We start from the raw sequence: 14,537 nt of genomic DNA, 5'->3' as shown, positions 1-14,537 counted from the left end.
GCCAAGGTTTCAATACAGTATCCTCAGTAGTTCAAGATGACCTTGCTGGCAGACAGAAGAAACTCAGTGAATTTAATGACGTGAAAAGCAGAGAGAAAGGGAATGGCATACAGAGGGGGCTCTGTGGGCCTCCCCTTGCTTGGTGGTCTTACTTCCAAGCACATATAGCAGATCTCAGGAGGGAAAGTTATGGGGTGAAATGCTGCCCGTACAAATGGGAAAACTCAAACCGATTTTGATTTTACTCCACTAATGTTAAAATGATGAACTTCAGTCTAGTTCAGAGCCCTGCTTTCAGAGAAAGATCAATGAGGGATTAACAAGAAAAATCTGCTATTCTTCTTGGATGAATTAAGGAATATTTATTTACAGAACCTTCAATCTCTGAAGTTAACACCTTGCAAAAGCTATTTTAAAATTGCAGAAGTTGGAAGACCTTTAGAAGGACCTAAGTTTAACCTTAAACTGTGGAAAACACTGTTTCCATTGCTACTATTTTTTCCCCCCAAATCAACCTTCAATTAATCTTGTCAGTATAAAGGACAGAGGACACACATCATCACTGCATTCACAGTCTTGTTTTTCTAATAAAATCATAATATATTCAAAATCCCAAAGTAGCACTGACAAGTTTAACAAAGTTCTTAGGGTCTTTTCTGTCCTCATCCACCAGTATTTGTTCCTTACATGCACGATTAAGTTCTGGATGATCAAATGAAGAGAACTTCAGTGCTGGTAAACAAATTCAGCATACACAAACCTCACGCTCCTCTTGTTGCTGCAGACATCCAAAAGTGCCTGCACAACTTGGGGCCACTCCGAGTTCCAAATGCAGAAATTAAAAGGGAACTTATTTCTAAAAACACAGCACACTGTTGAGCTCTCAAAGTTTGCTTTCTTGTCAACAAAGAACCACAGACACATCTTTCTACCAATATTATAAGGAATTACTTCTGGCTCTAACCTACAATGCATTGTGTTGTTTCCACAATCCATATACGAATGACAACGTTCAGAGAATCATTGGGTGGGGGGAAGAGGATGGAAATTCTTATCTTGCAAATCATATCAGCCACTTCAGTTTGCTAGAAAAATAATCTCTTTACCTTGATGTAAAACTTCTGAGCTCCTGCTGTATCTGCTTGACTTGTTTGACGGTCTTCACCCGTAGCAAAGGTCTCCAAAAGGAGGCTGGTCTCTTCCCTCCAGAACTCCCAGAGGCTCCTTGCAGCACTGCCTGGAGACACAGCAACAGGGAAGGCATTTAGCTTCGTGATCATGTGTTATGCCATGTGCCATCAAAGTCAGTTTGCAGGGCCTGAAAAGAGGTGACTAGTGATACTGGATGAGCATTCAGTCAGCCGCAGTTGTCCTGTATCATTTACGAGTCCCAAGAGCAGAGTCTTGAAGCTCTGCAATTTAACAGGCAACCTGTAGTAATAAGTCCTCGGTTTCTCAAGCCATCATTTTTCTCCACTGAAACTGCTCAGCAACATGCTTCAGGAATGCTTTACAGAACAAGCTCAAGCAGAGAGACATCTTCAAGGCAGTCACTGAGTGCTGTGTCAGAGCAGACAAAGAATCCAGCCCAGCTCCCATCTTACTTCCTTGACCAGGGTGTCCTCCCAGCTGACAGAACAGCCCTTATTAAACATATGCTCCACTGCACTCAGAAAAAAATAAAAATGATAAAGTCCTCCAACTCCAACTGGCTTCTTCAAATGAACATCTACTAAAAGCTGTTTCGTATGTGCAAAATAGCCATACACAATTTACAGAGATATGTTCTTAATCTCTGTTTAAGTTGATTCTTTTTTCCCCCCTCAGTGTGTCACTTGAGGTGAGACCAGCTCTAACCATAATGTAGTAAAAGAGAAGTCCTAAAGCATCTGAGTTTTCTGGGTTTTGGTTGTACTTCACAGTTATGTGCTCAGAGAGACTCCTGCTGGCACAAGACCTTCTTTTAATCAAGCATTTCAGAGGAACTGCAAATGATATTAATCTTCCAATCATTGTTACTAATTCAAGAAACAGACTACAGACACTGTGAATCACAGAATTCTGTCCCTAAAAATCTCAAAACTATTGAAGCACAAGTTGAAGGAAACCGCTGCCTAACACAGTCAATACACAGAAGAAGCAACAATACTTGCCAGGTATCAAAGGTTTCCAAAGGCCAACCTTCAGAGAAATCTGCCTGAGTCTGCGTTTCAATGTTCTTAAACCTAAGATGAGAAGTTCATTTGCTTGCAGACACATCTGTGGTGGGCAGGTGGATAGGACCAACAACAGCTTGCCTTGAATATTTGCTGCCATTGAAACAGTGATACAACAGAACCAAGCAGAAACAGAGGGGATTGAGGGACAGATGGACATCTTCCTGTAAGTGCTTACAAATATGTACATGAAGTGAATCTGTTCCAGCCACATTCCTTGACCAACACCTTGAGCAAGCTCTTATACACATTTTTGTCTCGAAGTTGAGTAACAATTATTAGACTTATCAATTGGTTTTGGTAGGACATAACACACCTCCAAATTCCCTAGAAATTACTGCTTAAAATAAAACAGTGACAGAATTCTAAAGGAAAAAACTCCGCCTTGTTTTGAAAACATTCAGTTTCACAGATGAATTCCCCCATTTCTGCTCTGCTGAAATCAGAGTTCCTTGCTTTCTGCTTCTCTGGCAAGAATAAGTCACTGTGTTACAAGTCTGCAAGAAACATGGGTTTTAGCTCCCAAGTGTGCATCTAGTGCTAGCAAGGCTACAGCCTCCTAGAGCAAATACATATCTGAGCTTAATACATTCATTTTTAAAGAAGAAAGCATGGTATGAGTGCACACATGCATAAACAAATACATATAAAGTATCCACACTGTTATCAGTAAACAGCTTCTGAAATACTCAGAATTTCACTTAGAAATATTTTTATAAATATTTATGTGTTTTATATATATAGAATACATCTCAAGTTTCAGCTTTTAGCCAACAAGCTGGAGTCTTTTATGACACATGCTGTTTCCTGCTTCACTGTCCAATATAAACAAGTCTTTGGACTTCCTTTTGAAAAAGAGTTTTTGTCCTCATTTGTTATGTTCCTCTCTTCTTTCATTCTCTTGTTAAGTGTGTGAAATCAAAGTTTCAGTACTTACAAAAATACACATCTCAAGGAAGGGAAGCCAAACCTAAATCAGAAGGATTCATGAATGAATGGACTTCTTATTTTAACAATCCCAAAGGCACCTACTTAAACCTTCAAACCTCACTTGAGTCTACCCTGAGGTTTCTATAATCCAAAAGTAAAGTATTTAAAAATGTAGGCTTTCTTGACAAAGAAATAAGCTGATCTGGGAACTCAGCAGCAGGCGATTAAACATTTGATAACTTGATGCGTTACCTTAATCGCTGTCACTGGGGAGAAACTGAAGTCAGGAAACCAAAACTAGATGGCTGAAAGGATCTCACTACTCAGATGAATAGGATTCACTTTATACACAGAAAGAGATATGAGTGCTTTCTACACCCAAACAGAACACAAATCCTTGAGAGAATAACGTTATTAAACAATGTAGACAAGGTAAAGGAAACCTCTGCCATACACGTAGCTAGAAAGAAGGAAATATTTGCCAGTGGGCGTTATGCCAAAAAGATTTAGTCTGTTTAAAATATACCCTAAATTTTCACAGGCAGGAGAGCTGAGTCACTATTCTTTACATCTCTAGAGGTTTAGGGGAAAAAAATGCTCAGTTCAGACATAATTTAGGGCTTGTAGTCAATTTAGAGAACATAATTTTCAGAAGCATTAGTTAGTGGAGTTTAGTTAGGAAATGGCCACATCTATCAATTCTGGCAGTTTCTACAGATGTGTGTGTGTTTTTTTTTTAAATGAAAACACAATAAAGCAAAATTAATTCACTCACCTATTTGGCATTAAACTACTGCGAAGATGAAGGAATCAAACTAAAGAAACCCAAAACAACTTGTAGGAAATATGACTTCAAATTATGTTAACCTGTTCTTATTTAATATAGTACTATGGTATTATTTTAGACTAACTATGCTGAACACACACAGAACTGTCTTGAACATAGAATCTTTTGCTTCTGAGCTGAGGACCTTGACTTTTATATTTTCTGACTTTATACAGAGCTGGAAACAATTTGCCTCATTGACGCCCACAAACACCGAGCTTCATCCTAAAGACCTGCAAGAATCTAAGAGCCTTATTCTCCATATGAAGTCTGATGAAAACATTCCTAATGCTCTGGAACAAGAGTTGCATCAACTGGAAGGCACCAACTTCTTTACAAGCCTGAAGAGCTTCACTATCAATACGCTGGTAGCTGCAATTTCATCACGAGGCTCCAGACAGTACAGCTATACAGCCACAGCATACTGTCAGGGGAAGTTACGGTATACTTACAGAAGCAGAAACTACATTAATCTCCCAAACGTTAATTACCATGTCAGAAAGCTTAAGTGAGAAGCAGATTACCAAGTCCAGCACACTAATTTTTTGTTTGATGGCCTGCATTGATGTATATATTTTTATCATACATAAGCACAGAAGAGGCAAAAAACAGAATTTAGTTTAAGCCATATTAATTTCCTACCCATATTCTCAGATATTCTCTTTCCTAGTCTCTAAGAGGGTTTCACTTACGACCTGAAGTTACAGATTAAGCTTGTGTCCATGGAAATGCATCAGGTGCAGACAAGCTGTCATTTTATGACATGCACCATTTATCAAGAAAGGAATCAGAACAGAGTCCTTAATACAATCATATGACTGCTTACAAAATTACAGCTTCTGACCTTCCAGACTTCCTCTCCTTACTCCTTTTAAAGTTAACTTCATATAAAATAAAAGGATAAAATACACATTTATTCTAAGAACCTTTTAATGAAAATCTAGCATTTTCCTGGAATGAATCACAAAGAGCCATGAAAATCTAATAGAAGAGAAAAGCATACAGAAAAACGGGTTTGCTGACCAATGTGTTACACATCTTCACAGGGTGGGGGTTTTTCCCCACCTGGAACTAAAAAAAAACAAATGAAAATAAGTACAGACATTATAAAAGTAGTAATTAGGGTTCTTAATTATCAGTGGGCAGTCAAGTAAAACAGGACCCCCAAATGTGTAAAAATAGATGTGGTATTCTTTGTGGAAGAAATTGCTTTGGATGGCATTGGAAGAAGATGGCAGAGAACATTACTCACAGGGAGGATACAACACTGAAGCCAAGCATCCATGCAGAGAACTGGGCTGCAGGGCTCTTTTCAATTTGAATATTCACCTCTAGTCAAGAGGCTCACAATCAGAAAGCGTGCGTATTTGTGAATGCACCTGGGTTTGGTGATGATAGGTGAGCTGGAAGCACAAAGGAAGGGTGAAGTAGTAAAGAAATGTAGGTGTATATTAAGTGCACACACATATATATATATAAAAAACTTATTTAATTTGATTTTTATATATATATATATATATATATATATATATTTTTTTTTTTAAATAATATATATATAATTAAATGAGGAACAAGTATAACGACACTTCAAGTGACAAGAGAAGATAGGCTTAGGTAGTGGACTCGTATACCAAATACCCAGAAATTCATTCATAACAATTGATTTCTTACTTCTTCCTTGTGAAAGGAAACAAAAACATCGCACTGCCTTATTACTATCAATATTACTGAGAACTATAAAATACAAAAAACAGAAGTTGAAATTAATGCAGAAGACGACTCTTTATAGAGTTTCTACCCATTTCTCCATAGTTTTAGTTGTAGTCTCCTAAAAAGGGTAAGACAGATGCAACAATGTAATTAAGAGTGATTCATTCCGAGATCCTGACATGCATGCCGATGAGATTCCTGATTTGAGGGGTCTTGAAAATGACTTGAGACTTGGACATAGCCACCACAATTTCCATTTTTAAGAAACAGTGTACCTTCTGAGTCTATTGAGGGCTCTAGGAACACACACTACCTTAAAGAGTTAGGTCCAAAGTACAGAAGTTTCTCAATTACAGTCTAGGTATAACACCTGAAATAAACCAAATTCTGAACTGTTTTAAGTTTTATGCAAGTAGGAGAATGGGAAAGGTGAGCTATATTTCACTGATTTTGCTGGATGCTTAGCAGTGCATGGCATACATTCTTTTGTGAAGCATTTTTTTTCCTCCTTTTCTTTTATAGGCTTGCAATTTAGCTTAATTCATTTTTGATGGTCCCTATGAAAGCAAAGCTACTGCACAGCTCATGAGATGCAAGCAAAGTAATTGGTTTGACTTTAGGACAAACAGAGGCAGCCACATGCCATCACCATCTTTGCCTGTTACTTGGGAGTAATCTTAGGACAAGACATTCCCGAAAATATACATGAGAGCAATTACATGAAGCTGAAGAGGGAATCAGGTACATTACACTACTCTGTCTGCATTCTCAAAGAAATTTTTCAAGAATCTGTAGCACTTAACAAGTTGGAACTCTACTAAGCAAAAGAGAAGCATACAACTAAAAACAATCTAAGCTTGAGAAAGATCTTCAGACTTTACACCAGGACATTTCTCTCAGGCTTCTCTCAGTAGTGTCACCACTATGACGTTAAAGTAAATACTCTGGAATGCATGGACACTTTCAGAAGTCTTTGCTGTAACAAAGTCCATTAAATGCCACCTAGAGCCTTCAACAAATTTGGACTCATGACGATGCTTGCTGCAAACCCAACCATATTTGGGGTAGCAGGATTTTTAAGCATATCTGGAACAAATCTTCCCTACTTTGCTATACCCACATAAGATAGGCTGTGCAGGTGACATGAGACCTATGCTTTCTACCATACTGAACCACTGGCTAAGGAGTTGGTCATCAATTCATTTTTTCATTAAGCATGACTGATATTTAGATAGATGTCATAGCCAATAAAGGCAAATTTTCTTCTGGCTTGGCAGACTCTGCAATTCATACATGTAACACTCACGCTTCCAGTTAAAGAATTTTCTTCAGCAACCTATTAAAACCCAAGAGAGGCAAGAATATAGTTTGATACATATGCCCTTGAGGACAGCCACTTACTTAACCTGCATTACACCAAAACTACCCATCTCCCTTGCAGTACATCACAACCCAGTAAAGCCCAGATAAGCTTTACGGCCTGGTTAATCAACTGTAGCTTTTCTTGGTTGGATGTTTTACAGTTGAAGAAGGAGAGGATACAGACAGATTAATTCTGGTTTGGACATCATGCAAGCTAACCAACAAAATGTTAGTGTACTAGAAGACAAGGAGCAGTTATACTGACCATGATAGAAAACACTAACCCTCCAGCTGGGCTTCAAAAAAATCCACACTCCACCTTGTCAGGAACAAGGACATGCAAAGTTTTGACTTTGGTTCAGGCCACAGGGCCAAGCAATCCCTGTACCATGCCCAGCAACCCATCTCACCAAAAGCCTTTCTCACTGGGCCTCAGGAGCAGAGATCAGCCCCAAGCTGTGGGCCCCATCCTTAGGAAAATCTAGTAGATGTCCACGCAGGCAGGACTTAAATACAAGCTGTCAGCTCTGCAGTCAAACTTCTTCAGAGGCCCACAGAGATTTAATAGCAATCTTTTTATGATGCACTGTTTAAAAAAAAAAAAAAGAGTAGGAAACAACTTGATATAGATACAATTCTAGATTAGAAATGAGCCATTGGAGTCACCACTGTTTCTACAAGTAAAAAAAATATGTAGGATCTCATGATTTCTTTCTTTAAAATTAGCAAACAAAATCCGGTTGCTGCTTAAAAGATATTTTAATTAAAATGCGAGTTGATGCTATCCAAAATTCAGTGCAGTAGTACAGTACTTCCACACGTGAGAGGAAATAGATCCAAGCTACTGCTCTGCTCTAAGCAACGGGAAGTTGGCAAATACAGGCCAGGGGCAAGCAGCCAAACCAACCACTCATGCTCAGAGCGGTATAAATCAACGTTCTCAATCAGGCTTTACACTTCCTTTCTGAGGTCTTAAGCCCTAACTGCTTCTTTTATAACGATTTATCAGCCTTCCATCAGATCACTAGAGAAAGACACAGAGGAGGCAACAATAGCATGATACTTCCACTTGACCTTGGCTTTGGGCCACTTTTTTGTCAAGTGTCAAATCAAGAATGAAGCATAAGAGACTTCTATTGTCACACAATTTGGTAACTCATTAGCGTAAGCTTCTGACACATTTTATACCTTATAAACTAATGTATCAATCATTTTTTCCTCCACTGTCCTGTCATACCACCAGACGCAGTGTGAAAAAGCCACAGATGGCCAACTGGGCTTTCCTATGGGGTGCCACGTACATCGTTTCCCACTGACAACTCTTAACAACATTTAACAGCACTGGGGTTATGAATGAATGAAAGAGCATGCAATATTTTTTACAAGTGTTTAAAATAGAACTGAATTCATCAATCACTAAGAAGTAGAACCACTATAGATGCAATAGTTCACAAGACCGCTGCTCAGAGATTTCACAGCAGCGGACACAAAGGAGGAAGAAAAATGTATGGGAAGATGCTGTGCAACAGCCCTTAAGGTGAGGTCTTGTTTGCCATGAAGAGAAAGGGCAACTGAGAGCCCATCCTACACTGTCACTCATTCGGCAATTACCCAGTTACTCCTTTTTAAATAATAAAGATGGACTATGAAGGTCCACTCCACTGACAGCTGCACTGGTTAACCTTATTTCAAATGATTATATGGCTGAGAAAATAATGCTGGTCATTTGGGATATAAAAAGATCTCCAAAAATGCACACAATATTTTTGTACAGTGTAAAATATGTATTTTTTGACAGAGACGACAACAACTCCTAACAATGGGAACAGTTGGAAATTGATGACTTTAAGCTGACAATACATATTTTGATGATTTCACGAGACTAACAAAATGTCAGTATGGCATTCTCCCCGTAAAACTCAATAATATTGGCTATAATAGATACACAGATGGTACTGCAGAAAATTATTTATAACTTAAATACAATGACAGGCAAGCAAGCAAGCATTCAACCCTAAATGCTGGATTTGAACGTTCTGAATTTCAAACTCAAATATAACTAAGTTTTCACAGAATACAGAATTAGTATCAAAAACACTAAAAAAAAAAAAAAGAACCACCTTTTGTTTAGCAAATAACAACAAAAAAAAAACCAACAACAACAAAAAAACATCATCTAAGGAGAGTTCTACCTTGATCATTTACTGCAATGTTATCATTTCTACTGCTACATTTCCATGTTGCAAAAATGATGCATTTAAAAATCTAGTTATGTTTGTGTGCCAGGAATAAAAGGAGTAAGTTTTTAGATGTGTGCCTCCTTAGATCTTTTAGAAGGGTTTTGCATGTAATTCAAGACAGAGCTTGCCACTAAATAGGGTTCTTCTTTTCTTTTAAAGCTTTAAAATAAAAGTATACCAAAAGTAATCATTTGGTCACTAACTATAAAAGTTACAGTAAAATATACAACATATGAGCAGAATTTGATAAATAGTTAAAATACATTTGAGATTTTTCTCTCCTATGTTTCCAGATTTAACAACCTTGAAGTTTGCTCATCCTACATCAAAAAAACCCCACTATGCAAAATTAACATTTTAAACCAAGAATTTTCAAGCAATATTCAACATATGAATAATTGTTGGGAACAAACTTTCCTTGTACTGATGCTAGTTCAGCACTTAAACTGCATAGCAATTTATTTGGGATGTTATAATTTAGTCCAGCGTGGGTGTCAACCGGCTTGCTTCAAAGTTTAGTTCACATCTACAGTAGTTACTCAAGACGAGGCAATTTTATTAGTCATACGGGCTGTCTGTTACATCTAAGGCTTATGTGCATCTCATTTTGGGAAGTATGGATCCACAACTCCATGCATTTGAAGATTTGAAAATCTCCCAAAACTGACAGATACGCTTCTTGACTTCTGTCTGCACAAAACCGAGTATTGAGGGGCTCAAACATATCACTCACATCTCCCGAGGAAGCAGATGGACAGACTCTCTGGCCTCCTCCCCCACATCCACACCATCTTGGGAAAAAATAAAAAGGAGAACAGGACAGAGCAACAAGAGTTCTGTGCACCAACTTTCTAACTTAAAATGGCATCTCCTCTCTTAAAATTGTACTCCTTGATACCATGACACATGTAGACATGCTAGTGATCTCTAGCCCCGCCATCTGTACAGATGGGTGCCAAAACAGGCCAAAAATGGAGGAAATCCACCTAACATCAGCTCTAGAGCAGAAGGGAGAAACATACATCTGGTGAGCTTTCACAGTGATTATCAAAAATGCATCACGGGGAGGTGAACATTTTAGAACAGTGATATGAAAGGCTCCCCACAGGTCTTTTTGAGCAGCAGTTCCTCCCCCACCATTGCTTCTCAAGTCAGGAAGCTTCCTAGCCACAGAGGATGATTTTTGTTGAACAGAGCCTTAACTTATTAATAAGAATGAAATCTCTTGACCTAGATTTTCTCCTAGCTTAAATAAATAAATAAAATCTGTGTATACACAGCCTTCCCCTACAAACAATAACATACTATACTCGTCTTTACACCAAAGCACTTCAAAACAGGTACTTCATAATGAAAACAAAAAAGGCTTTTCTCTCTCTCTCTCTCTCACACACACACAGCCTTAACTCAGCTTTGCATACAAACATGAATACAGATGATATGATATTTGATTAAAATAGAAACTTGAACCCCAGGTTGAATGTATTTACTCTTCAAAAGCATTTTACAATTTGATTTCTTCTTGCCTGCAGTGATAATTGATGAAAACTACACAGGGATTAAAATGAGCACAGGTGCGTGTCTCTGTGGTTCAAAGAGATCTGATCTCAAATGAAAATAATAAAAACAAAAAAGCTCCACTACTTTTAATAATGGGTTTAATGCGCCTAACCAAATAAGCCTAGATTCAAAGTAAGATTTTACAGTCCAGGCTTTATATTACCAAAATTCAAAACTCATTTCATAGTTTATCAGAAACTTTTGTGAGCAATATCTGATTAAAGTATTAACAGCCCTCAGTATTGTGAGAGACTGAACCCGGGGTGGGAAAGGGGGAGGTGGAACTAAAAAAAAAAATTCTAAAAGCAATAAAGAGCACTAAAACACAAACCAGCAGGTATAACAACAGATACTCAGCACTAAATCAACATTGTTTTTAAATTTGAGAAGTGAAAGGAAAGCTGGGGAGCTTAGAATATTTTACTGCCAATATTAAAGATCTGCACAAAACCCATGATTATTTTCTCTGCCAAATTGATACTGCTACAGCTGGATCACGACTTCCTCATAACTGTGAGGTCAGGTATAAAAAGAAATATGTGATACAGCTAAATCCTTGTGCCAGCTAATCATACCTAATGCAAAAAAAAAAAAAAAAAAGTGAATTCCCCCAGTTTTCTGAGCCAGCCTCCTTCAGCAAAGCTAACTACCATGTCGCTAATCCCAAATTTGCTGCACTACTTTGTTAAACAGATTTAAAAGCCAAATACATACAAATCGCACAGGATAAAGCATTGATTCTGTGTTCAAGGCTTATCACTGAGCTTGTGTGAGAACTGAAAGAAAAAAGCAGTATTCACTTGTGTGGAAAACAAATCAATTTGTCTTCAGTGCATGCCAATGAACGACTCGTCACTCATGTAGGTATTTTTATACAACTATTTTCTTGAATAAGCTGGCTTCGACACAGCTCGTGCAATAGTGTACATTCAAGCTCCTTTCTGAAGCAAAATCCAGTACATTTTTAGGCCTCTGAATAACAGTAGATTACACACCGATGGATCAGAGACTCTTTTCCCTCCTCCAAGAAGGGGCAGCTCACAGCTCCCTCAATGTGAGATACAGAAGCTAATTAGCACTGCTTCCAGACCAGTTTCATTTTAACTTGAGCACCTCTTTCAATGGTGAGGATGAGGGAAACAGTGGCAATGGTTTTGAGAAGTATATCAGTGAACCTGTCAACATCCAATTTTTTCCAAGCAGCCTTTTAACTACACTCAAGTCTGTATGTTTTCCTGTATGAGTTACAATGGATTTCTGTAGTGTCTACTACTGTTTTTTTAATCATAGGATATCACTGCTAAATATATGTGGTTCCTTTATGAAAACAGTGAATTAAAATGTAACAAGAAGTAAACTAAAGAAGTATTTATTGTAGAATAAAAAAAAAGAGATTCCAGATAGTTAGAAATAACCTAAATCCAAAATTGCTATCATTTTAATTAAAATGTATGACCGTTCAAAGCACATGCCTAGTTACTAGTCAGTGAGGAGTGTGTGTGTTGTGTGTGTGTGTCTCACAGGAGGGGAAAAGGAGGCATAAGACTTAAAATAGCTCATCAATACAATAAACATCAAACTACCATTTAAACTTCACACAGTCCCATTCAAATTTACTGAGTTTATTTGTTTTTTGAGAGGAAGTATACATTAAAAGCACGTTCTTTCACACACAGGCAGCTGAACTGGAGTAAGACTAAACCAAATCTGCACAGGAAACCCAGGATTAGGGCTGAAACTCTGCTCTAATCCTCCTGTCCACAGAGGGAGCGATCAGCAGCCAGCACGTGGTACAGGCTCTGCACCTGCAATACCCAGGCAGGATTCAAAATGCTTACAAAAAGATCAAGCTTCATCTGACAAGTTTCCTTTTGGCTTAAGAAGTGCAGTATCTGCCTTCCTCAAAAACAAACCAAAACCACATGCTTCAAGCCTTCTCAGCAATTTTGCTAGAAGGATACCTGCACTGGACAGATGTACGCTCAACCCCACAACTTCTGGGAATGGTCCTGATGGTGAGAAAACAAGGAACGATAAATTAGAAACACTGTGCTTGGGTACCCACAAAACAACTCAAGTTGGCACTATCACATCACATCACTGCAGCAACTTTACATTACTTTACAGCAAAATCCTTAGTTAATTGATGAAGTCTTAGCAGTTGTTAAACCACAAACAATGGAACATCAGAATTCCTGTAACAATAAAATAATGTTGAAATATAGTATTATTTATCTGATGTTGCAAAATGCCTAGCAAAAGAGGAGGAAAGAAAAAGGTTTATCTTTAAGTACCACCTCCTACAGCCACATGCAATCATTTCTAGTATTTTTATACCATAATAAGAAGCTAAAGTGCAGGAAACAGCCAGCCAGGTTTCGGACTTCAGAAATTACTGCTGTCCCCAAATGGGGGCTTTTCTGTCACACCTATACTGAATGAACACAGACTGCCTGCTTTACAGAACTGGCATGGGGGTCACTGTAACGAAGTACATTGGGCGAACAAGGTGCAAATCTAAACCCTGTGACTACTGCTTGAACATAGACTGGATTTAAAAAAAAACCAACAATAATTTAAAAAAAAATACTTTGAGCACAGCAGCTTTCAGAAGCCATCATTTTCTATTGGTGGAAAACAGTACTTCAGTCCTAAGCCATCCTGCCATGAAAGTTTCAATACTGAAGCAGCAGGTCTTCTACTTACTTTTGGTATTGCTTCTTCAAACGCACAGTAAAATTTCACTTCACAAGACTTATCCATACACTGGTTTCAACTGCAGCCAACACTGACAATAAAACCACAATTCAGCATGAGGAATTGGAAAAATTTGCCAGTTATTTTTTCATCCTTCTCTTCAAACGCACAATGCAAGCTGATTGTCATGTGGACTGCTTTAATACTTCATATTTTACCAGCATGCATGTTTCTTGCCTGGAGAGTCAACTGCAGTCCACAAGCAGGTATCACAAGTTGAGGAATTACTTTTTTATTTGTGAATATATGCCATGTGTATGTTTATTGTGAAGCTACAACTGTATGTCCAAGTTACTAAGAAAACAAACAACTTCATGGTGTTTAATTACTTTTTTTTTAATTACTATTTTAAAGCAGACATCAGCTGCCATATTTGAGCAATGAACAAGGTAAGTTAACAAGTCCCTAAACCTGGTCCTCACTGCACGAATACTAAAAGATTGGAGAAACACAGTAGCACGTTAGCTTCCAAACCAAAGATTTGCACATAATTAAGATACTCTTTTCTGTTTCCTCTTAATTGCAAAACCCCTTTAAGGAATAACTAAAAGTCCTTAACAGTGCAGGTACAAACTGTATCTACATCTGTTTTCCTACTTATAAAGCTGCGCTTTCAGCTCAGTAGGAGGAAAGGCTCAGACTTATTTGTATCTGCTAATTTTTCAATATAACAGCGTGTTACTGCTGACAACCAGGTATTAATACTAATGCTTATCTGAAAGTTCATAATTACATAACTTATCCTTTTTAAACAGTTTACTGTGTTAAACACTTAACAGTTTTATTCTGAATAAAAATCCTGCCAAAAATGCTATGAGCATCTTCAGTGCAATTCTCAGTCTTTTCTTTGAAAAACAAACAAAATCATTACATTCCATAAGGAGAATAAAGTCTCTAAAAGAATTAGACTAAGTTCTTCTCAAAGGCAGGATTGCA

The 14,537-nt window shown here is 37.8% G+C and overlaps 1 protein-coding gene across 4 annotated transcripts in view; it reads right to left on the bottom strand.

The window, feature by feature from the left end:
* Positions 1-14,537, bottom strand: part of FAM110B (family with sequence similarity 110 member B) — a 103,804-nt gene that overhangs the window by 75,718 nt on the left and 13,549 nt on the right. For 3 of the 4 annotated variants that reach the window (XM_090137612.1, XM_031612934.2, XM_090137615.1), the window contains exon 2: positions 1,107-1,237. The exons of the other annotated variant lie outside the window; for it this stretch is intronic. The gene's annotated coding sequence lies outside the window, so the exon portion shown is untranslated. The remainder of the gene's footprint in view (positions 1-1,106; positions 1,238-14,537) is intronic. 4 annotated transcript variants of the gene reach the window in all.

The sequence above is a fragment of the Phasianus colchicus genome, chromosome 3 (assembly GCF_987193195.1).
Source record: "Phasianus colchicus chromosome 3, bPhaCol1.hap1.1, whole genome shotgun sequence".
In the NCBI taxonomy this organism is placed as follows: Eukaryota; Metazoa; Chordata; class Aves; order Galliformes; family Phasianidae; genus Phasianus; species Phasianus colchicus.
Note: the sequence above shows the minus strand (reverse complement) of the source record. Positions and strands in the feature narration are given on the sequence as shown.